At 42.5% G+C, this 22,535-nt stretch overlaps 2 protein-coding genes across 10 annotated transcripts in view; one reads left to right on the top strand and one right to left on the bottom strand.

Annotated features, from left to right (window-relative positions):
- The window catches only part of LOC309632091 (uncharacterized protein), a 204,679-nt gene extending 182,568 nt beyond the window's left edge, over positions 1-22,111 (bottom strand). For 5 of the 8 annotated variants that reach the window (XM_082399262.1, XM_082399261.1, XM_082399265.1 and 2 more), the window contains exons 1-2: positions 21,905-22,111; positions 19,933-21,020 (exon numbers count right to left, since the gene is read on the bottom strand). The gene's annotated coding sequence lies outside the window, so the exon portion shown is untranslated. The remainder of the gene's footprint in view (positions 1-19,932; positions 21,021-21,904) is intronic. The other 3 variants (XR_014246721.1, XR_014246722.1, XR_014246723.1) reach the window with 1 other exon arrangement.
- A 185-nt stretch (positions 22,112-22,296) lies between these two features.
- Positions 22,297-22,535, top strand: part of MKLN1 (muskelin 1) — a 347,577-nt gene continuing 347,338 nt past the window's right edge. The window contains exon 1 of one of the 2 annotated variants that reach the window (XM_082399181.1): positions 22,297-22,433. The gene's annotated coding sequence lies outside the window, so the exon portion shown is untranslated. The remainder of the gene's footprint in view (positions 22,434-22,535) is intronic. The other variant, XM_082399182.1, reaches the window with a different exon arrangement.

Here is a 22,535-nt window from a genome sequence, read left to right on the forward strand (position 1 = left end):
CGTCTCTTGTTATGGACCATGGGCTCTAGGTGTGTGGGCTTCAGCAGTTGTGGCTCGCGGGCTCTAGAGCGCAGGCTCAGTAGTTGTGGCGCACAGGCTTAGCTGCTCTGCAGCATGTGGGATCTTCCCGCACCAGGGCTCAAACCCGTGTCCCCTGCACTGGCAGGCGGATTCTTAACCACTGCGCCACCAGGGAAGTCCCTGCTTACTAATCTAAATTCAACACTTTCCTTTTAGGCTCAATTCAAAGTCCACCTACCAAAGAAATTTTTCTATTTTCTAATGCATATAAATAAACATATATCTGATTTCCAAAACTGTAAGTTATTTAAGGGAGAAATCATGACTTTGCTATCTTTATATTCCCCATATTAACAGATACATAGATATACTTTTTGTTTAGAATTAACTTTTATGACCCTTCCTTCAAAAAAAAAGTTTTGAATGTCTTTTAAAAGAGGGCATATACAATAAAGTTTAAACTTTAAAAAGTGTCAAATAGTTTGAGAGTATAATTTGGTAGAATATGTTACCAAAAAAATCTACATGGCTTATGAATAAGCAATTCCATTTCCAAGAATCTATTTTACAGATATAATTATACAAGTAAGCAAAAACAAAAGTACAAAGATATTTTTCACAGCATTGTTTATAAAAGGGAAAACTCAACAAAAAGCAACATAAAATACATCAACAGAGAAAAAATTAAATTAGGGTACAATAGACTACCATAGATCCATTTCAAAAAATGAAACATGTCTACATGTACTGACCTGTTCAAATTGCCATGATACAGTAAGTGAAAAAAAAGCAAGTTTCAAGTTTCACAAAGAAAATAAAATATTTAAGAATAAATTTGACAACAAATGTATAAAATCCATCTGAGGAAAACTTTAAAACATTCCTAAAAAAGACACAAATGAAGACTTTAACAAATAGAAAGACATTTCTTATTTTGGAAGAGAAAAAGCCAACATCATAAAAATGTCAGTTCATTGTATATTAATTTATCAATGTAATGCGATCCCCACAAATATACCAATAATTCTTTTTACTGAAGCTGGAAAACTGATACTGAACTGCATATTAAAAATACATGTGCAAGAACAGCCAGGAAAACACCAAACGGGAGAGGGGAGGACTAGTCCTACCAGACATTAAATTATACTATAAAGCCTCTCCATGAAAAGTGTGCTACTAGCCCATAAGTAGACAGACAAAGCAGTGGAGTAGCATGGAAAGTTCAAAAACAGACTGAAGTACAGATAGAACTTTAGTACTGTGTATGATAAAGGGGGCGTCTAAAAATCACTGGGGCAAAAACTGACTTTTTAATAAATGGTTAAAGCAGTTGATTAGCCATTTGGAAAAACATAAAATTAGATCCATTCTTCATACCATACACAAGAATAGGCTCCAAATGAATGAGGGATCTAAATGTAAAACAATGAAGTCATACAAGTACCAGAGGTGGGGAAATGGTGAATTCTTCTCCAACCTTGATATAAGGAAGGGCGTGCTAACTATGACTCAAAATCAGGAAGAATAAAAGACTGATAATTTGATTACATAAAAATGTTTAACAATTTTTTTCTGCATGGCAAAAAAATCATTAACCAAAGACAATAGATAAAATAGGAGAAAATATTTGCATCATATCACAGATATCCACAATAAATAAAGAACACTTAAAATTGAGGAAATAAAAAACTAGTAACTTGGCAGAAAAATAGGCAAAGGACATGAATATACACACACATACATATACAGACACATATACATGTATACACATTACAGATACACACATGTATATGAACATATGAAAAGATACTAAATTTCACTTATAAAAGAAATACAAATTAAAACTACACTGACATGTTATTTCTGACCTACCAGATTGGCAAAAATTAAACAGTGTGAAAAGTCACCCTTGGCCAGGATATGGAGAACTAGGCACTCTCATGCAGAGCTCCTTGGAGAAATGGCCGCTTCCAGGGCTGAGGCAGAGAAAATAGACAAGGAGGATCATTCTGTGTCAGAAAGTAAGGATGTGTCAAAGCACGGTGGGGGTATGCCGAAAGGACATAGGAGCCAGCTTGAAGAGGCTCCCACTGGCCAAAGTTGGGACAATTTGAGCTTCAAAATAAGTAAGGATCATAAGATAAAGGAAGAATTCATGAGTCTAAACTGATATTTTAAAAAAATAAATAAATGAGAGATAAGGGAACACTCTTTGTGGAAGAAAGCCAATGAATAAATGAAGAGGGAATGATGAAATTTTAAATCCGATTGGGCAACCATTATAAGGCTAATTGAGTCGGGCAAGAATCATGCATGGATTCTAAAGCCTACAAGTAAAAATCTGAGGAGTAACAGGTTATTAATGAAAAACATCACTCCACAAGATAGTTATCGTCTGAAAAGGGGGAAAGAGTAACACTCGTCAAACCTGGCAGGCTGGGCCTTAACCAAAGGATCAAAGTCAACATGCCCAGAAGTGGGACAAACAGACATTGTGTGCCTCTGAATATGATGAACTGAGAAGAACACAACGTCCCCTGTGCAGCATTTCTGCCAAAAATGCAAAACCTGAATCTAAACATGACAAAACTTCAAACAAACCAAAATTGAAGGATATGCTAATAATAATTGGCTAGCACTCTTCAAAACTGTCAATGCCATGAAACACAAAGAAAGACTGAGAAACTGTTCCAGATGAAAGGCGACCAGATGCAATGTATGGCCCAGGATTTTCTTCCTATAAAGACATTTAGGGAATAACTGATGGAATCTGACTAAGATCTATACTTAGATAATATTATTGTATCAGTGGTAATTTCCTGATTTTGAAAAAGTATAAACTTAATAAATAAGGAGAAAGAAAAGGAAAATTTGGCTGAGAATGCATAACCTGCATCTAATGATGAGGAAACTTCAGACAAACACAAAAGGAGGAATTTTCTACTATTTCCCCAAAAAAGGCACTATATTCTTCAAAAAATGTCGATCTGATAAAAGACAAACTGTAGAAATATTCTAGAAGAAAGGATAGTAAACAGATACGATAAGTAAATGTAATATATAACCCTAGACTGGATCTTATACCACAGGGGAAAAAATGTTATAAAGGACAGTATTAGGTCAACTGACAAAACTGTGATATGGATAGCAGATCAGATGAAAATATTTTAACAACACAAATTTATAAAATAGTTACTGTTGTGTAAGTGAAAATTCCTGTTCTTAGGAAATAAACACTAAAATATGGGTAAAGGGCCATGATATATGTAACATTCTCAAATCATTCAGAAAAAAATATATACACATACACACATATACATATATAAATACACAGCAAGAAAATATGCACAAATGATAAAGTAAATGCGGGAAATGTTAACAGTAAATGAATCTAAGTAAAAATAGTTTTTCTTTGCATTATCCTTGGGTTTTTTCCAACCTTCTTCATTTTTAATGGTTCATCCTCTAAATGAAACTACTACTCAGAATTACCATAAAATAAAGACCAGCAATCTTCAAAAAGAAACTACGCTAACAGTTACTGCTTAAATATTTTAACAATAACTGTATTTCCTAAGTGTTCACTTGAGAGATAAGGAGTCTCAAAATGGCCATGCTATATCCTAAGGAAAACACAACTGGAAAGAAGCTGAAACGTGCAAAAGAAATTCTATCACATGTGGCTAAGATCATAACCTTCTCTAGAGTCAGACTACCTGGCTCTGAACTTGGGCTCCAAGCCCTGAGCTTTCCTAAGCTTTGATTTTCTATAAAGTGGGAATGATGATACTATCTATTTCCTAGGGCTGTTGTGCAATTAATGGAATAATAGGAAAAAAAAAACAACACATTTGAGCAAAGTGCCCAACACATGGTAAGCCCTCATTAGTATCATTACTATTATTTCTCCTTTGTATTGTAACATATCTGCCACAGGGTAATGGGGCTTTTGGTAACTAATTACAAAGAACACCAGAGAAGAATTCATTTCTAGCCAGCACCACACAGTAAAGATGCTCTGACTTTAAGGCCCAGTTTTTAAGGTAGAACAGCCCCTGGAGCGAAAAAAAGTCCTCTATCAAATTCTCATGACTTGATGAAAATATCAGTTGAAAAGATCCCATTCTTCCCCATCTTATTTCTGTTCCCAAGTAAAGTTATGATCCAAATTTTATCCTTTCGACCAGTCTACAACTGACCACAGTACACCTCCCTTGGCAAGTTACCTCACTGGGATATCCAATCTCCCGGAAGCTTGTAAGCTTGCTTAGCTTACTTATCACATCGTTCAGTCTCACAGTCCTCATCGACTCTGAATGAATTGATAAAAATCAAAATTCTTCACCTGCAAGGTCACACCCTAGACACCCAAACAAACCATGCAGAGTTTCTCTCCTCTTGAAGGCCTGCCTGAGCAGTCAGCGGCTTCCCTCCCTGACAGGAATGTAACTACCACTGTTGACATGTTAACTTTCCAGAAGCATCTATCAAGGGTGGACCATCTGTCTCCATTAACCACAGGATGCATAATGGACACTGAGAGCAATTCAACACTCACTGATTAATAAACATTGGCCTTCAAGAGAAACAGCACTGAGTACCAGTCGATACCTTTGTGTTAATCATTCAAAAACAGGAAAAAAATTGTGGCTGAGTTAACTCAAATTAAATGTAAACTTTCATGCAACATATTTCAAAACGCTTCGAAAGAGTAATTTTTAAGCATAAATATCAAATTCACCATATAATTACATCAAAACGATCACACGAAATAATCAAATTACTATCAAATGGAAATAATTTACTAATAACATAGATTTCTAGTACTTATTCAGTACGGCTTTCTTTTAATCTTCATATAATCTTCAGTAAAACCCAAGAATCTCTTTTAAAAATAAAGAAAATAGCCAGTCCTTATTCCTAAATGTTCATTTTCTCTTAGCAGCTTTTTTAATGTACTTATCTTCTTTCATCATCAAAGGCAGCATGAATATATACGAAATGTAAACTCTGTGTCCCCTTTGCCATCTTCTGTACTTTTCTAGTGAAACAAACTACAAAATTCTCGTCTTGTTTCCCATTCTTAGAGGAGGAAAAAATTATTCAAGAGGAATAAACAAACTCCTTCTACATCTTCCTTTGTGCTTCCTCTATGGAATTCCCAGACTTTCTGGATACCAGACCCCCACCAAGTCCCTCCTCTCCACACCAGCAGTTCCGGAAAAAAATATATTCTTACACCAAGAACATCTTTTTCCATTAAGTGACACAAACATCAAACTTCAAAATTTAAAAGATAAAAAATTTCCTCCATCAGGTCTCATTCTCCAAATTTCTTTAAGACATAAAGAGAAGTATTGTCCTACACCCTACAAGGTTAATAACAGTGCCAATGTAAGTCTATGCTTACTTACTATTTATTTTGGAATAAATAATATGTTCAAAGTTCAAAAGGTAAAAAAGAGTATTCAGGGAAGTCTCCCTGTCCTCCAGCTACCTACTTCCTTCTCCTAAAGGCATGAAATGTTATAGTTCATTTTTTATCCTTCCAGAGATGTTCTATCTATCCATCCATCCACCCATCCATTCACAGCTGTTTATAAATTCTTCTTTACGCTCTTCTATGCCTTGTTTTTTTTTTTTAAAGGCTTTTTTTTTTTTAATTAATTAATTTATTTATTTATTTATTTTTGGCTGTGTTGGGTCTTCGTTTCTGTGCGCGGGCTTTCTCTAGTTGTGGCGAGCGGGGGCCACTCTTCATCGCGGTGCACGGGCCTCTCACTGTCGCGGCCTCTCTTGTTGCGGAGCAGAAGCTCCAGACGCGCAGGCTCAGTAGTTGTGGCTCACGGGCCTAGTTGCTCCGCGGCATGTGGGATCTTCCCAGACCAGGGCTCGAACCCGCGTCCCCTGCATTGGCAGGCAGATCCTCAACCACTGCGCCACCAGGGAAGCCCCTAGGCCTTGTTCTTATCTAAGATGGTATCTTCAAGGATCTAGCATATCAGAATACAATGAGCTTCCTCCTTCTATCTTAATGGCTATACAGGAATTTTAAAATATGCAGAAACCAGTTTCTGTGGCCCTATTCTCTTGTCCCACAAATTCATTAAATATGCATTGTGCCTGACAAATCCACCTGATTTTAAATAAATAAATAAATACACATTCCACCCCCGAATATAAATATTTTCTATATACTAGACCATGTTGTTATATCAATGCAAAACTTGTTGGGTGTGATAATTGTATTGTAGTTATACAGAAGAATGTCCTCTTTAGCAGGTATTTAGAGGTGAAATGTCATAGTATCTGCAACTTATATTCAAGTCGTTAAGCAAAATAACACAAATGTATATACCACATTTGATTCAAAAACATACATCCACAGAACATGAGGCAAATGTGGCAAAATGTTAACAACTGATTAATCTAGAAGAAGAGTAAATAGGTGTTCACAGTACTGTTTTCCTAAAGGTTTGACATCTTCAAAATAAAAAGGGAGTAAAAAGGCTCTGGTACTCCCATAGGGTCCCCTCATTTGCTTCCTTAAAACATAAAATTGTCATTTCCCAACTACCAGGCCTATGTCCTAACCTAACCCAATCTCATCCCTCGTACTCTCTTCCAAAAGAAAATTAAAACAAGTTCTTTAGCTATTCTTAACTCAAACTGCTCAAATGTCACGGCTCCTTGGGGTCTTCCCCTACTGCTTGAGTCCTTCTCCCTTCTCTCTCCTTGTCTAGCCACTCTTTGGGGCACTCAGACATTTACTGCATCTTTTCTTGGCCTAAGCACTGGGAACCCAGCGAGAGAGTAAATACCTAGAGGATGAAGCTCTGGATGAATAATCCTTTTGTAATTCCCACAGCACCCAGCTCAAAAAGTGTTTATTGAAAGAACAGGTTTCTCCAAACAAAGAGGGGCAAGGGAACCACCGCTAAGCAATGAGGGAAAGGTCTCAAAGCTCAGTCTTCTTAGAAAAGCTTCTCCAGTCTCCTCAGTTTTTTCTCCAATATGTTATGAAAACTCATCTCATCTTTCCTGTCCTTTCAGATTGCCACAACTGTCTACGTCCTAACACAAGGACAGATTATCCTACTGAGAATGGAAAAACCTGTTCCACAATCCCAAATAAAGCAACTCTAGAAGTTAGAAGAGCCAATTCTCTTACATTTTATTTATTTGACATTACTCTCTAACGCTGTAATAAACTGTCAACGATTTGGAGAAAAAAAAAAAAGCACCTCTCAGTCACCTATGGAATATTCCTGCATGGTACTCTCCCACCAGTTTGAAACTAAGGGAGACCAGCCTCTGAATGTGTATTTACTTCAGTTAATCAAGGTGATGCCAGAGGCAGCTATCATGTTGACTAAGACAACAACCTGTGTCTAACAACAATACACTTTGGAAAAGTTGATAATAGGAAAATATACAAATGACACCTACTAAAAAATAGGAGCGCTTCTTCTTGAAATAAGACTCAAATTGAAATTGCACAAATTGAAATTTTACAAATGTAAAATAGGAAGATTCTAAATCTATTTCGTTTTTCTCACCTGAGTACAAGTCACAGACCTGGAAGAGATCTTTAAGTTCAACCCTCCAAAAATGAGATCCAGAGAGCTTAAACACCCAGTCCAACACCCCATCACTAGCAAATGAAAGTCAAGCTAGGTTTAGAACTCATATACTCTTCCCAGGCTTCTCTGTCCATTTTACCTCTAAATTTCATAAATTTAACTTTCTGTCCAAAAAAAGCAGAGTGGATAGGGAAGTGGAAGGCCTAACTGTGGTCAGCTATGCCACTAACCAGGTGTGTAAAATTAAGTAAACTGTCTCATCTACAGAATAAGAAGACTAAATTAAATTAGCTCTCAAGCCCCCGCAGAGCTAGAATATACTCTGATCCTTGACAGTGGCATAAGTAATAGTTGTGTATTTAACACAAATTTGATGCAGTCACATTTTTTATACCAAACTTAGTTACAGCTTAAGCAATTTAAAAACATTATTGTAACCCAAACCACATCTTTGTTTACCAAAAATTTCAAAAATACAAAGAATCCTGAAATTCATTATCTATATGATTATTATCACCTGAATTTTGGCAGGATGTCCTTTAGCACAAAATTTAAACTTCAATCTAAAACCTGTTTGAATGCTTATTTAAATATCCTAAAGAGTTTGGGAAGTCATACATTTCACATATATTTTCCATTCAGCATGGCATCCGCTGTATAAACATACTCAAATCTTTAGAAAGAGTCTGCACCAGCATCTTGTCATAGTAAAACCTGTCTTTGGCTCTGGGCTGCCATTTAGTCAGGCTAAAAAAGTGCCTGTGGGAACTGTCAGCTGTTACTGGCTATTCATACGGTGAATGGGAAAGACAAAAGGGAAAGGAAGAACAAAAGAAACAGAAAAGAACCCAAGAAGGAAAAAAAAAAAAAAAAAAGGAAGGAAATCAAGAGAGTAAAGAACATGGGAAGACAGAAAGAAAGGAGATAAACAAGGAGAGGAATGGCCCAAAATGCCTTGTCAGTACCCCAAGGCCACGGGGTGGCGGCATCCACAAGCCTATAGACAGACTGCAGACACCTTTAAGTGTTCTTGTTTGTTTTCTTTCTTTTTTTAAAATTATTTATTTATTTATTTTTGGCTGTGTTGGGTCTTCGTTTCTGTGCGAGGGCTTTCTCTAGTTGCAGCGAGCGGGGGCCACTCTTCATCGCGGTGCGCAGGCCTCTCACTGTCGCGGCCTCTCTTGTTGCGGAGCACAGGCTCCAGACGCGCAGGCTCAGTAGTTGTGGCTCACGGGCCTAGCTGCTCCGCGGCATGTGGGATCTTCCCAGACCAGGGCTCGAACCCGTGTTCCCTGCATTGGCAGGCAGATTCTCAACCACTGCGCCATCAGGGAAGCCCGTTTGTTTTCTTTTGTTCAGTTCTGGACAGAAAGTTTGCCCAGAGAAGACATGTTTACTTGTGCCTGCTCCTAGTCTCCACATCGAGGATCAGGAGGATTCCAATGCATGAACAGTAACACAGAAGAAGCCATGATCCAAAATACACTACACTGTTTACCAGGAATGTCCGGGACCTGACATGTTCCTGATGAGTCATCTTTCCAGAGCTTGTATCTCAACTCTGAAAGAGCACAATGATCCAAAAAGATGTTTTACCAAGTACTATGTATATTTATACAAATGCAATTCAGTGCTTTCAAACAACTGGTGCTGTCCAGAGACAACAACGAAATACAGTCCGAAGGAGGGCATTTCCAGTCATATCCTCTGGATGCCACTGCAGCCGTCCCTCAACCACACGGGCCCCTTCCTCAATCAAAGGGCTGGGACCTCGGACACAGAAGGAGCCTAGGCTATCAGGCCACCATCATGCTCCCCACACACAAGCAAACGCAGCTATTATAAGGCATGGTTTCTTATACAGATGATCTCTTTAAAAATCTTTTTAAAGCAAATCTGTTGTTGGAAATATTTGTTTTTTAGGATCTCAAATGATCTTCTATTACGAAAAATATGTATCTTCAAAATACTCTGCAGTTGACATGAAATGACTAAACAGATTATTGATTCACAAAGCTAATGAAGTCTTTGTTCAAAACTGCTAGTTAGGTAGTAACAAAGATATACATACGGCAAAGGGCAAACTCCTCTGTTCCTCTTCAGAAGAATTAAATTAATAGCAGAAGGAATCTTAATTTTGAACCCTTTAAAAGTTGGAGCAAAGGAGGATTTTGGCATCTTTTTCCATAAAAATAGGAGAAGCCTGCATAGTAACTTCAACAACTAAAAGGCATAAAATAGACAACACATTTCAAAGATGAAATCCAAAGAAAGGCTATGAATGGCATTTTATTTAAAAATACTTTTCACCTGTTGCTATCAAGTACCTGCGTTTTCAGGCAATAATCACTAAAGATTGAAGAGCCCTCACAAATTCTTTTGGGGCAGAGCCTACAAAAAGTAGGTATTACACAATTTTGAAGAGCTAAAAATTAGAAAAAGCTGAAGAAATATTAGTGACACTAAGGACAAAGCTAACGAAGTAAGTGTTCCTAGCATAGCTAACAATGATTAATCTCTCTGGAAACAGAGAAACAAAAAAAGATAATCGTAGGTTTTTAGAAAATGGACAATATGTGCAATGGATGCATGATACAGCAGTATAAAAGCAGAAAGCAAAACAGTTGTCAATGGCCTTGACAATGAACAGATAAGTGTGGTTGTGAACATTATGAAAAGATTCAGTACTAACAAAAATTCCCCTGCAAATAGGAAACAGGCACTCAAGGTCACAGACCATGTACAATTTTGCAAGACAAAGACCTGGGGTAGCATTTTTTTAATGAGTTGTACAAGAATTAACAGAAGTATTAAGCAGGTTCCCAGAAACTCCCCTAGTAGTCTAAATATCGCCCAGTGCCTCTATCATGGAGATGAAAGAAGCAGAAGAATCTTCCAAATTGGGGGTCAACAACCCTTCCAAACTGGAGTGTTCAGGTTCAATTAATTTCCAGGTGTTCTGATGTAGATAGTACAAGTATGGAGAAGGGTGCCCTCGAGACCCATCCCTAACTTCAAGGAGTCCCGGATCTCCTGATCCTGGGACTCAGAAGCAACGCCCCTACACTGAGGCCAGTCTTGATTAACATGGATCTTTCAAAAAGCTAAAGTACTCCTGTGAGGGTTTACCATCCTACCACAATGGGAAAAAACTCAATCATAGCACTTTAGGGCCAGAAACACCTTACTCCACATTCCACCAAGCCCTCATTTTACAGACAAGCAGCCTGTGGCACAGACTTGGACACTCTCCCAAGTTCTGTAGCGAGTGGGAACTAGACCCCAGTGGAAAGAATATAGAGCCCCTAGCACAGCATCCAAAGAGGCAGGTACACGCTAATTATTATTAGAGATAGTAACACTATTCTAACCTCAATACTCTTTCCACCGAACTAAGTAAGATCCGCCACAGCACAGATCTAGAAGGAAAAGGAAGAAGCACATGGAGGTAGGACCATAAAGGACATCCACGGGTGACTTCGGTCAACTAGAGGCCAGGCACCTGGCTGTCAGAGAAACAGAAATGTCAGAAGCTGGAAGACAGGAACCTCAAGAGATGTGGGAAGACAAAGACAGATGTTGCCAAGTGCTAGTGTGTTGTGTCTTAACTCCCTAAAGCACAGGAAGTTTTTCAAAGGTACTGGGGGTGGGGATGGGGGTGGAGAACCAATGAAGAGAGATGGAGGGTGGGGATCACACAGCTGCACCTCCCTCCCTCTGGCTGCTCAGTGAAAATGGGCCCATGGGCCTTCCCCAGCACTCTCGTCATGTAGACCGCCAATCCCAGCCTCAAACTGCCAAGTCTAAAGAATCCAAAACTGCTTCACAGATTCAGTTACGAAGATTATACCACAGATATTCGAGTCAAGAAATGACTGCAGATCTAAATAGCAAATCACATGCAGTTCTTTTCAAAGAAATCAGCAGTAGATCAAAATCTAAGGCTGCATCCATGAAATACAGTCTAAAATCAATTATATGGATGCTAAATCAACTCTAAGATTTAATATGCAACCATTTTATAAAAGAAGTCAGAAAATAAAGAATTTCAAGAAAAAATTAAACTGCCAGATGTGCAAAGCAGGGAGATTTCGTGGCCTCAGCCCAGCTTTGTGGCCTGTGCTACACAAATGATGTTTCCTAATCCATAAAAAACATCCATAATAAGCACCACGTGTGCCTTCCAGGAATTTGATTTAAACTAGTTAACGATCATAAAGCAATCTAAAATTGTAAGCACTGCATGAATTCTGGGCATAACTTTGGAAAGGCATTTGATTTAAGTCAAGTAATAGCATCTGGTGATAATTTGAAGGATTCACCGGAAATGAAAAGGAAAAGTCATTAATTTATTTTCTAACAAAAGAAACCTGTGCTATTACCTAGCCTTGACATATCCACAATAAGGTTTAGAACATTTAATACTTAAAACCTTTCATTTTCATCCTCCCATTCCTTACTCCTTACCCATTTCTTTTTTATTTCCTTGCTCTCAGATAAGATTATATTTTCCCCCAAATCTTACTATTCTTTCTTCTCCAATAAATTCACTCATATTAAAATGTACTGTCAAACCTCACTTCTAGTCACTTCAGCCTTGAATCATTCTGACTCTGGGAGTCTAGTTTAATCTGGAATGCTTCCAGAGCACCACCTGTTAGAACGCCTTGGCATCTCCGTGAACCCCTCCCCTAAGTCCTCCCCCTCAATCCTCCCCTTCTTCCCCCTCCACCCTGACCCCAGCCTAGCAAAATAAACATATACTCTGGGTGAGAACAATGTGCTTGCTCTGCAAGGGCTGCTTTAAGACATCTCCTGGCATCTCCACTGCCTTCCTACCAGATTCCAGACCCAGAGCCCCTTCACTGAGAAACTGCAGAGCCTCCACTCTTCCCCCAAGTCCTCAAAATAGGGAAGGGCCGTGCCCTGGCTTACTCTTCATCTCCTGATGCCTATCTCATTCCTGCAACCAGGAGTCTTCTACGAGGCAGTTATCTTCAGAGGACAATGCCCAGGTTAACGCTATCAGAACCCACTATGGACCCACAGACTAGCTTTAACTAGGAAAAGAACTGCATCTCATAAAAACCATTTATTTAGTAAGTTCACAATTATCTAATGTGATGTATCATGCTCCATAGCTGTATATTAAGAGGCACTTGGTTAGATTTGATACCTAAACATTTAGGTTTAGGGAGCAGCAAACAGTTTTCTCATTTAATAACATCAGTAATATTTCAATATGTTTTAACTGGAGACTTCCACTATTGTGTTAAGAATCCCAATGTGAGTTTTAACAGACTCAAGAGTTTTTGCAAAATATATGGAATTCTGAACTCTCAAAATAAAATTAACTCAATCCATTTTAAACTTTTAAACCTCAGTTTGCCATATAGCAATCTTTAAATGAAATAATTTTGCAGAAGTCCAAGGGTAGGTGCTATAACTTGAAAAGGTACAAAAAACAGGCATAGAATCATAGAACTTTAGAGTAGATGATCAAATCCTATGGTTCTCAAAATGTAGTCCTCTGACCAGCAACACCAGCATCACCTGGGAACTTGTAAGAAACGCAGATCATTAGGCCCACCCTAGACCTACTGAGTCAGAAACTCTGGGGTGGGTTCCAGCAATCTGGGTTTTAACAAGCCCTCAGTGATTCTACACACACTGAAGTTTGAGAACCACTGACCCAATCCCACCACCCCACTGATGAGAAAGAAATGAAGCTAGCAACTTCCTTCAATTCTTACACCAAAGCTAGTGACCGAGGTCACTAAAGACAGTTCTCAATAAACCTTCAAAACGATTCTTAAACTATACACCTAAATCCAAGTAGCCACACAGGATCTTCTAGGCTGACTACATCTTGAGCTACCACAAGCAGGAATTCTTATATCACTGCTAAATACTTAGGCAGATATAAATTTTTTTTGTCACGAGTAATTCACATTTAATACCTAAAAAAAGACTTCACATTATTGGCCTCTCCACAAAAGCAACAACTCAAATCTCATAGGCTTTCTTATTTGTTCATTTGGTTGGGTGGGCTAACTTTTGTTGCTGACAGCAGTGGTGGGTTTTGTCTTGTTATGGTTGTGTTTGGTTCCGTTTTGAGGGCAACAGCAGGAATTTATGGGACACATGGTTGATAGTTTGTTTTTGGTTTGGGGCTCCCCACTACCACCACCAAAGAGGTTCACACACCAAAGGCGTTTGAAAGCAGTCATAAAGGACTAAGAGGCCAGAAACTGCTAAAAGATCCCCCTCAAAAAACTTTACATTTTATCTTGGAATGTATCATATTATTTTTTTAGACAACAGATTTATATTTTCAATTATGTTTTACTTACCTTAGTTTTCATATGTGCAACACATAGTGGCAGAATGATAGGAAGCTAGCCTGTGTCCTAGGAATGATGACAGGGCTATAATCCAGCCACACATAACCCCATAAACTAGGTAAGTCTGACGCACAGCACTGAGAGGAGAGTCTGTATCATCTTCTACAAGTACCAGACCACATATGGGGCTGCGTCATCAACCCACCAATATAGCATCTACCACGTGAAATGAAATCTATAATTTTCCGCTTAGGGCTCTCGCTCTAAACAGATGTTTGATGTATCTCATACCTTTTTATATAAATATTTCAAAGTCTGTTAGTGGTTATCTGCACAACTAAACATCTGTTTCTATTTACATTTTAAAATATCCTCTTTGAGACGTTTATCACTTGGGTGTTAGGATTACCACAGACTGAGATTTAGAGGTTTAAAGGTTTCCATTCCTGTTTCTCATATAGAAGCTGTTTTCTCAATGTCATGCCATACAAGAGCTATTTTCAGTCCTCTTTTCAGACTCTATTAACATATATAATTACCTTCAATTTCACAAACCAACTAACATGGCTCAGCGCATGACTATTTCTTTCAGGAAGAATCACGGACAAGCGCACAAAGCAACAGAAACAACTACTTCGATTTGATTTACACTTCCAAACCCCTCTGTGTGACCTGAGCGCCAAATCTTCTTGTGACTTTATTTTTCTCTGTCATTAATTAGGGGTAACAATTCCAGCTATATATATACTTACAGAAGAGGAATCAAAGTCACTGAGTCAAGGAGTGCCCCTGGAGAGACTGCATTCATTCCTTGGAAGAATTGTAAATTACAGTGTAGTTATTGATTCTAGGCCTCCTCCTCAGCTCCACAACACACCCTCTGAGGCTAAATTAGAGGGGTTAAATTATTTGAACATTCCTTCATTCAACAAATATTTCTGAGCACTTGCTATGTGTCAGGTACTATACAAGGACATTGGGAATATAATGGCCAGTAAGACAAACGTAGCGCCTGCTCTTCAAAAAACATCTTAGGGAAGTGTTTGGTTTTTTTTTAGGGAAGTGTTGATTAAGCTCACAGGACTTCCAATCCGTTTATACACCAAGGGCTCAATTCCATTTGATTTTTTAAATAATTACTCAAAATCATAATGACTCATAATCACTCCACTCTGCTCCTAAAAATGGGAGACCACATGAACTACATGAAAAGCCCACAGAACACACAGACAGATGCTCTACAATATGAAGGCCTTACAAAGGTCAAAAATATCACCCTGGAAACACCTTATAATCTATGAACGGGAAGCATGTTGCCATGCCCTATAAAATGAATTAAAATTTTTCTTTTAAAGGCAGAACACTGTAAGCTAATGTTTACCTATCAAACACTAGACTTAAACCTAAGCAAATCCTCTATAACTGTGCTGTCCAATGCAGTAGCCACCAGCCACTTGTGGCTATTTGCATTTAAATCAATGAGACGTTCAGTTCCTATGGCACACTAGCCACATTTAAAGTGGCTCACTAGCCTCAAATGCTTAGTGGCTACCACTTATAAGTCATTATACATATATCATTGTAAGTCCTTTCTATCATCCCAGAAGCTCTATGGGACAGTGCTGCTCTACAAATACCTCTGCAATGCTAAATCTGAAAATCACAGTGTAATGAAATGTGACGATGCATCCGTATTCTGCTACTACACATAAAAAGCATGTTCATCGGTAATATAGTGCCACTTCTTTCTTCCTAAGTTGAAAAATGATAATGTTGAACATCTCTCCTAGTGTACATGAGTAAACAATTGGCGAATTGAGAATAAAATTGGGAAACAAGTGAAAAGCTGATTACATTTAGCCCCTTCCTTCCTATTCTTTTTACTAGAATGTGTTGGTGGTACTCTGAATTCTCTGTGCAAGGATGTGTGCTTTTAGCCTAGTAGCTAGCAGACGTGAGGACAGTTAAGAATGAAGATGGGAGATCAACCCAAATAATGCAACTCAAATTCAATTTAGACTGACGCAACAAACTTGGGTGCCTACTGTGTACCAGTGATACACAGATAAACAATCACCATTCAATCTTTTATGAAGTCAACTTAGTAGAGGTGTCCAACGTATAAATAAAAACAATATATGTTGTGAAAAGTGCACTGAGACAAGTACGTGCAAGGCATAAAGGTGACACAGGAGAATATTTTTAAATGTCTTCCAAGGAGAAATCAGGGGAAATTTTCTAAAGGAGGCACCCTAGGAGCAGAAGACAAAGCTGTGCAAAGGAACAAGTGGTTTGGCAATGCTGGATTAAAGTATCTTTGGTGGCCAACAGGGATGGAGACGACAACGGAGGGAGGGAGATGGGGTTAGAGAGCTATTTCCATGCCAGAACGTGACACTCGCGGTTATGTCAAGCTTGCCCTGATGGGTCTATAAGCTTTCCTCACCAAAACTGCAAGTAACGTGAAAACCAATCACAAAAACTTGATAGGTAATTTGCCTATGTCTGCCATACAGCTAACAATATTAGACAGCAATCATTAGTAGGAATAAAGAGATGTCTCTTTGTTACACAGTACCATTTAATAATACGTATTGGTCACAAAAACATTGTAATTGGAACTCTTTGTTTTCAGGGGAAAACCTCTGTTGCCTGTGAGTTTTATTTGGAATATCCTTAGAGTATATATCAATGAACACATTTTCAAAACAGATGGATTACCCCCGCATCTAAATATTCCCAATAGGAGTTTATCTGACAGAGAAGCAAATGAAATAAATAAAAGGAGGACGCAGAAGCAACACTTCTGTACTCCAGACCAGAGTAGTTGCTTTTTCCTCCCAAATTTTCACAGCAAAACTTCTGCTACTCTGTATACTGCCTTGCACTTTCTGCTACAACCAGCCTATGACCAACAAAATTATATCGTGTCCAGCAACCTAAAGGACTTCTGTGGCTGCTCAGGTAAATCCTTGGAAATTATCTGCATCTTCTGGACTCTCCCCTTCACTTTACACGTATGTTCAAGTCTCAAAACAAAACCAAAAACTTCCATGGAATCAGTTCTCTTCAAATTACTGGGATCCTCTCTCCTCTCTTCACAATAAACTTCTAGAAAATGTTAGCAGCCTAGAGGCCTTAACGAATTTACCAAGCGAGTCTCCTCCCTTTGGTACAAGCAAGACTTGCAGATAAAAATACATATATAAATATATGTAGATAAACTGGCTGGTCCTTAGGAAAACACAAAGTATTCCTATTCGCATGAACACGTGGCCCTTAGGTAAAGGGAGATTTCCAGTGCAGCATATGTAATGATTGAAAGAATGGGTTCTGGAGTCAGCCTCCCTGGGTACTAGTTATGGGTCGTCACTGACCAACTCTTACTTAACCTCCTGAGCTTCCATTTCGCCAACTGTAAAACATGGGTTACAATGTTTCATCAAGTATGTCCCCACACATCTGCACAGAGTTAGCCCTATCTAGTGACAGATCAATACGTGTTAGCTATTTCATCCCTAAAGACGGATGGTTTCACAGCTATCTATTCCATCCAGCAAGCTAGTTACCTCAGCAAGTTCTCATCCCTCACCGTGCATCAAAAATACTTAGGAAGATTTTTTTTTTTTTTCCAATACACTATGTTTAGGATCTATTTGGATTTGGTTTCGATTGGGCCGGGCATCGGAGTTCTTCCTAAAGCGCTCCAGTTGCTTATAACGTGCAGCCTGGATTGAGAACCACATATAAGTCTCTATATGACCACCGATACACAGGCCGCCAAAGTCTGTTCGATTTCTAACTGAATCAGCGCAGGCAGGCCCCCCAGCCCGAACGGACCAGGATCGCCTAGATGCTGTGACGACGAACTCAAAGGGCGGTGGGATTTACACCCACGTCCGCATACTGCTCACCGAGGATCAACTCCCAGAAACTCCACCAGATGCGGCCTTGACACCCGGCGCGGTCCGGATCTGTCTGGGGCACACGCCCCCTCGCCCCTTTGGCGACAGCCCCCCGCGGGCTGCCGGCCCTCCAGACGCGTGCGTCACCGCGCCCTCGCCTCGCGCGCCCCAGCCCCCTCCCGCCCACGGCACGTGACTCGACACGCGCCAGCTGCACGCGGGCTCCATCAAAACAAAAACAGAGAGGGCTGGCCGGCCGGGCAGCGGGGGCAGCGGGGGCGCGCGGGGGCGGCGGGGAGCGGGCGCGCCCCCGCCGCCACTGCCCGGCGCCGCGACCGCGCCTCCGCCGCCCCCGGCGCCGCCGGCCGCGCGCCCCGGCCGGCCGGGGGCGGGAGGGCAGAGGGCGCCACCCTGTTTACAGCCGTCGCTCCGGGCCCGGGACCCCGCCCGGAAACGGTCTCCCGGGAAAAGGCCTTGGCGTGCGCACCCACCCGCGGCCGGGACGCCGGCCCTGCGTGGGAGGCTCAGGCCGCGGCTCGGAATAAAACCGTCGCCACGGCGCTGGGGTCGGGCCCGCGCGAGTCTCCGCTCCTCCTCGGCCCGCCGCCCACGGCTGCTTCGTGTCAGCCCCGGTCACGACTCTGCTACGCACTTCACCCCCATCTCTCAGCTCCGGCGCTTCCGCAGACCCTCCTCACGTGGCCGCCTCCTCCCGGCGCCGGCACTCCCTCACGACTGGGCTGCGGACCCTGGCGCACTTCGGGACCCCGAGCTGCTCCCACCCCGAGGGACGTCACCCCTCTCGGACCCCCCCAACCCACATCTTCCGCCCCGGGGGCGGGGGTAGCCACAAGCTGTCAGAAGCCTAGTTTTCCACATGACGAAGCTCACCCCTCACCCTTACACATCTCCACTCACCCTTCAGCCTAGCTTCGAGCTGAATCAGATATTTAAAACGGGGTGGGGGGTGGTCTTGATTTTTCTTCCTAATCGGAAAAAAAAAAGACGCAGCTCTGCCCATCCACTCGCTTTAAGACTTCCCACGTCGTCCCACCAAATGCAAGACTTGTAGAATAGAAATGCCCACCACACACCTGCTACGCCACTCGCTCTCTGGAAACCTGGAGACCCACCCAGCCCGCCTTCTGGAACCTGCGCCGGGGAGGGCGGGGGGGTGTTGGAAGCGACGCCGTCCGGTTCCCTAAAGTAAGAGGGAGTGAGAGGGGAATCAGGCACCCCGGCCCCGCCCGGGAGAGCGGTCCTCCGGTCCCCCAGCTCCAGAGCACAGCACTGCATCCTCCGTCCCTCTCGGCAGAACGAGGGAGGTGGCCAAAGGCCTAGGTGCCAGGGGCTGTTTTTGCCTTTAGAACTCAGACACCGCGTCCTCTACGAGCACTCCCCCCCACCCCGCCCCCCGCCGCCGCCGCCTTATTTCTGGTCGACAGCAAAGGTAGAGTAGGGGGGAGAAAGGAGCGAGTGCTCTCGAGGTTCAGGATGTTAGTCTCCGCGGAGTGAAGAGGTGGGATCTCGAAATGGAAACAGTCTCCCCCCTCCCTCCCCTCCTCCTCCTCCTCCTCCTCTTCTGTTTACCTCAAGTTTGAATTTTATCTGCGCAACATTAGCTGGAATGCGGACATTGAAAAAAAAAAAAAAAAAAAAAACACACACACACACACTCTCAAACCGGCAGCAGCTCCGGAGGAGCCATGTGGCATCAAGCCACCTCAAAGGGGAAAAAAGTGCTCTTAGCAACACAAACATGGCGAAATCGCCTCGGCATTCCCGGATAACGCCACAACCCCTACCTTCCCTTGCGCGGCTCGCCAACATCCCGGCCGGGACCTGCGGCCCCTTCCGGGGAGAGGCGAGGGACCCCGGGGAGTCCCAGGGTGGGACCGCCGGGCGTGCTAAAGAGGAAATAACAGAGTCCACGGTGGAAATGTTTCTGCTGGACCATCGAACCCTCCGCCTCGCCAGCAGCGAGAGGATGCCTCGCTCACCTCGAGAGGTCCAAACGGAGAACAAAATTCCCATACCAAAGTCCGGCTGGGCCGGCTTTCCCCACCCTCCAGAACTTACCTTGGGGCTGAACACACGCTGCTGCTTAAATCCCTTTCTCTTTCCTTCCTCCGGAGCGAGACGCAAGGGGGAAAATGATGCGCATGTATATTTGTAGAACATATTCTTCTAGAATGCCCCTTTGGTCATCACGAGGAGCGATGGAGGCTCCGGAGACAGGTGCAGTGCTGGCCGAGGCTGCCGGCTAAAAGTTGTTCTCTTGGCGGTGGGCAGCGGGGTCCCCGAGCCGGGGCTGGGGACCGGGTCTCCCTTCCCCCCCGGCGTCGCCCACTTCCCGCGGGCAGCTGCTGCGTGCGGCTCGGCTGCAGGGGAGGTGGCGTAGTTTCTCTTCCTCCCACCTCTTCTCACTCACTTGTTTTTGTAGCCGTGGGCTCCCCTAATGCTTTCCTCTCCACAATGTTGTTTCATTATATCATGTCCATCATGTGACACCGGAGAGGCCTCTCTATGGAAACTTAAAGGGCCTCCCACGTGACTGCAGCAGCAACAACAGCAGCGGCAGGACTGGCGGCAGCGGCCGCAGCGTTTGTACCACCACCCACCGAGAGCCCCTCGCAGCATCCCGGAGGGGCTTCTGGCGCTGCAGAAGCCCAGATAAGTGAGCCACAGCATCCGGGAGCTGTGGCGTCTGTGCGTGCGTGTAGCCTTCGCTCATTACATAGGAAACCGAACAGAAGGAGCGTCCTTAAATCCTTTCCTACAGTCACAAAACCCACGCTCTGTTAAAATTACATTTCGTGGCTCCTACTTTATTTTCCCCAAGAGCAATGAGTTTTGTATCGGGTCCGATTAAATTTTACCAAGGGAAAAAGAAAAACTGGATTTGTCCCTCTGCGAGTTCAGCCTGCTCTTGAGTAGATCAGAAATGACAAAATAATAACAGAAATAGAATCAGGCATTTGATACATAATTACCATCACACCAGCTTTAAAGCTTTTCTGGAATTACATTCCTTCGGTAACTGTGTTGATGATGCTTGCAGGAGGCAAATGCAATGCAGTTTTTCTCTTCCGCAGCTATATTAGGGCTTTGTTGCTGACAACAGTAAAAACTTGTTTGTGTCAGGAAGTGAGGTACGACGATATGACCTGGAAGGTACAGACAAAACCAAAGTGGCAGTTTTTGCATTACTTTTCTGACCACATTCTTTCAAATGGTGAGAAGCAGCTGATCTGCTGTAAAATGCGTAGTGTGTGTTTGGTGGGAAATCAAATAATCAGAAAAACACATTTTCCCCTTAATCATTGCGGACATGCTAGACACTAGAAATTACATATAGATTTACATATACATGTATATGTGTGTATAGAGAAAAAAGTAAAGTGTATGCCTTTTTATGATATTTTGAACCAATGATTTTGTCATCATTTCTAGCATTTAACTGAAGCATTTAACAAAAACTTTGAAAGACTTAAGTCCAGTGATGTGGAAACTGTAATATCAGTTTTGAGTGCCTTCAGTGTTATTGAATCACAACCCCCAATCCTATATCTCTGCCTTAAAGATTGGGTGGACCATGAGATTTTATCCTGTAAATCTAAGCTAAACGGCTTTTTCTATGTTTCAGTTCATGCTTTTCCATTTATAAGGAAAACTCCCTGTTGGTTTGGCAAAATTATGAAAAACTTTATAGGAAACTGAAAAATGGAACGGAAGATCATCCTTTCTTTTTGGCTTTGCCTTGACTGTATCTCTGTCCAGCTCATCAGTTTCCCTCATCAGCCATGATGCATGATCTCCACTACATCCTTTCTGATTCCTTAATATGTCCCCCAATATTTACCTTCCTATCTAACACCTAATTCTTCTATCCCTTTCCCCTTTTCTGCCTTTGCCTCCCAATTCGGCCCTGTGCTGCCTGGATACTTAGCTCAAGCCTCCCCAAATATTCCCTCCCAGTCCTCCTTCCCCAGCAGGTCCCCTCCTCCCCTTCCCTGCTCGCTCTCCCTTCTCAGCAACTCTACCTCCTTACCTCTCTTTGACCTCCTTTATTCTCCTTCACAGTCTGGCCCTCGACTTCTCGGCCTCTTCTTCCCCTTCTTTACCTGCAATGTCCTGCCTCAACTGGGGTCTCCTTCACACCCTTCTCTCTGGTCCCATCCCTGCTGACGCCGAACCCCAGCTTCCCTCAAGGGCTTGGCCTGGTCGGTTTTAGCCTGATTTTGTTCCCTTGCCCCTGAGCTGGGAACAGAGTGTGTGGCGCAAAGTGGGGGCAAAAATCCCCCTCGGCGGTGGCCCCAGCCTGGTTCCCTCTCCGCCCCTCCCGAGTCTGGGTTGCGGCGCTTCCTGGGCGGATGGTTGGGACTTGCTGCGGCAGCTGCGGTTCTGCTGTGTCATGCAAGAAGGAGGCGGCGGCGGCGGCCGGAGCTGGAGGGGGAGGAGGGGAGGAACCTGATCTCTCCAGCAGCGAAGGGCTGGAGGCAAACACCGAGTTCCCCCAGAGCCGCCCGGGAGCAGGGAGGGTTCCGCTACCCCGGGAAGCCCTCCCCGCGGGGCAGATGGTAAGTGGGGCGGCGCAGGTGGTCGCCTTGGGAAGGGAGTGCGCAGGGGGGTTAGGTGGGGAGGCGGGGAGAACTAGGAATCACCCCGGCCAAACTGAAGGA

Source organism: Balaenoptera borealis (genome assembly GCF_965194805.1).
Source record: "Balaenoptera borealis genome assembly, chromosome: 7".
In the NCBI taxonomy this organism is placed as follows: Eukaryota; Metazoa; Chordata; class Mammalia; order Artiodactyla; family Balaenopteridae; genus Balaenoptera; species Balaenoptera borealis.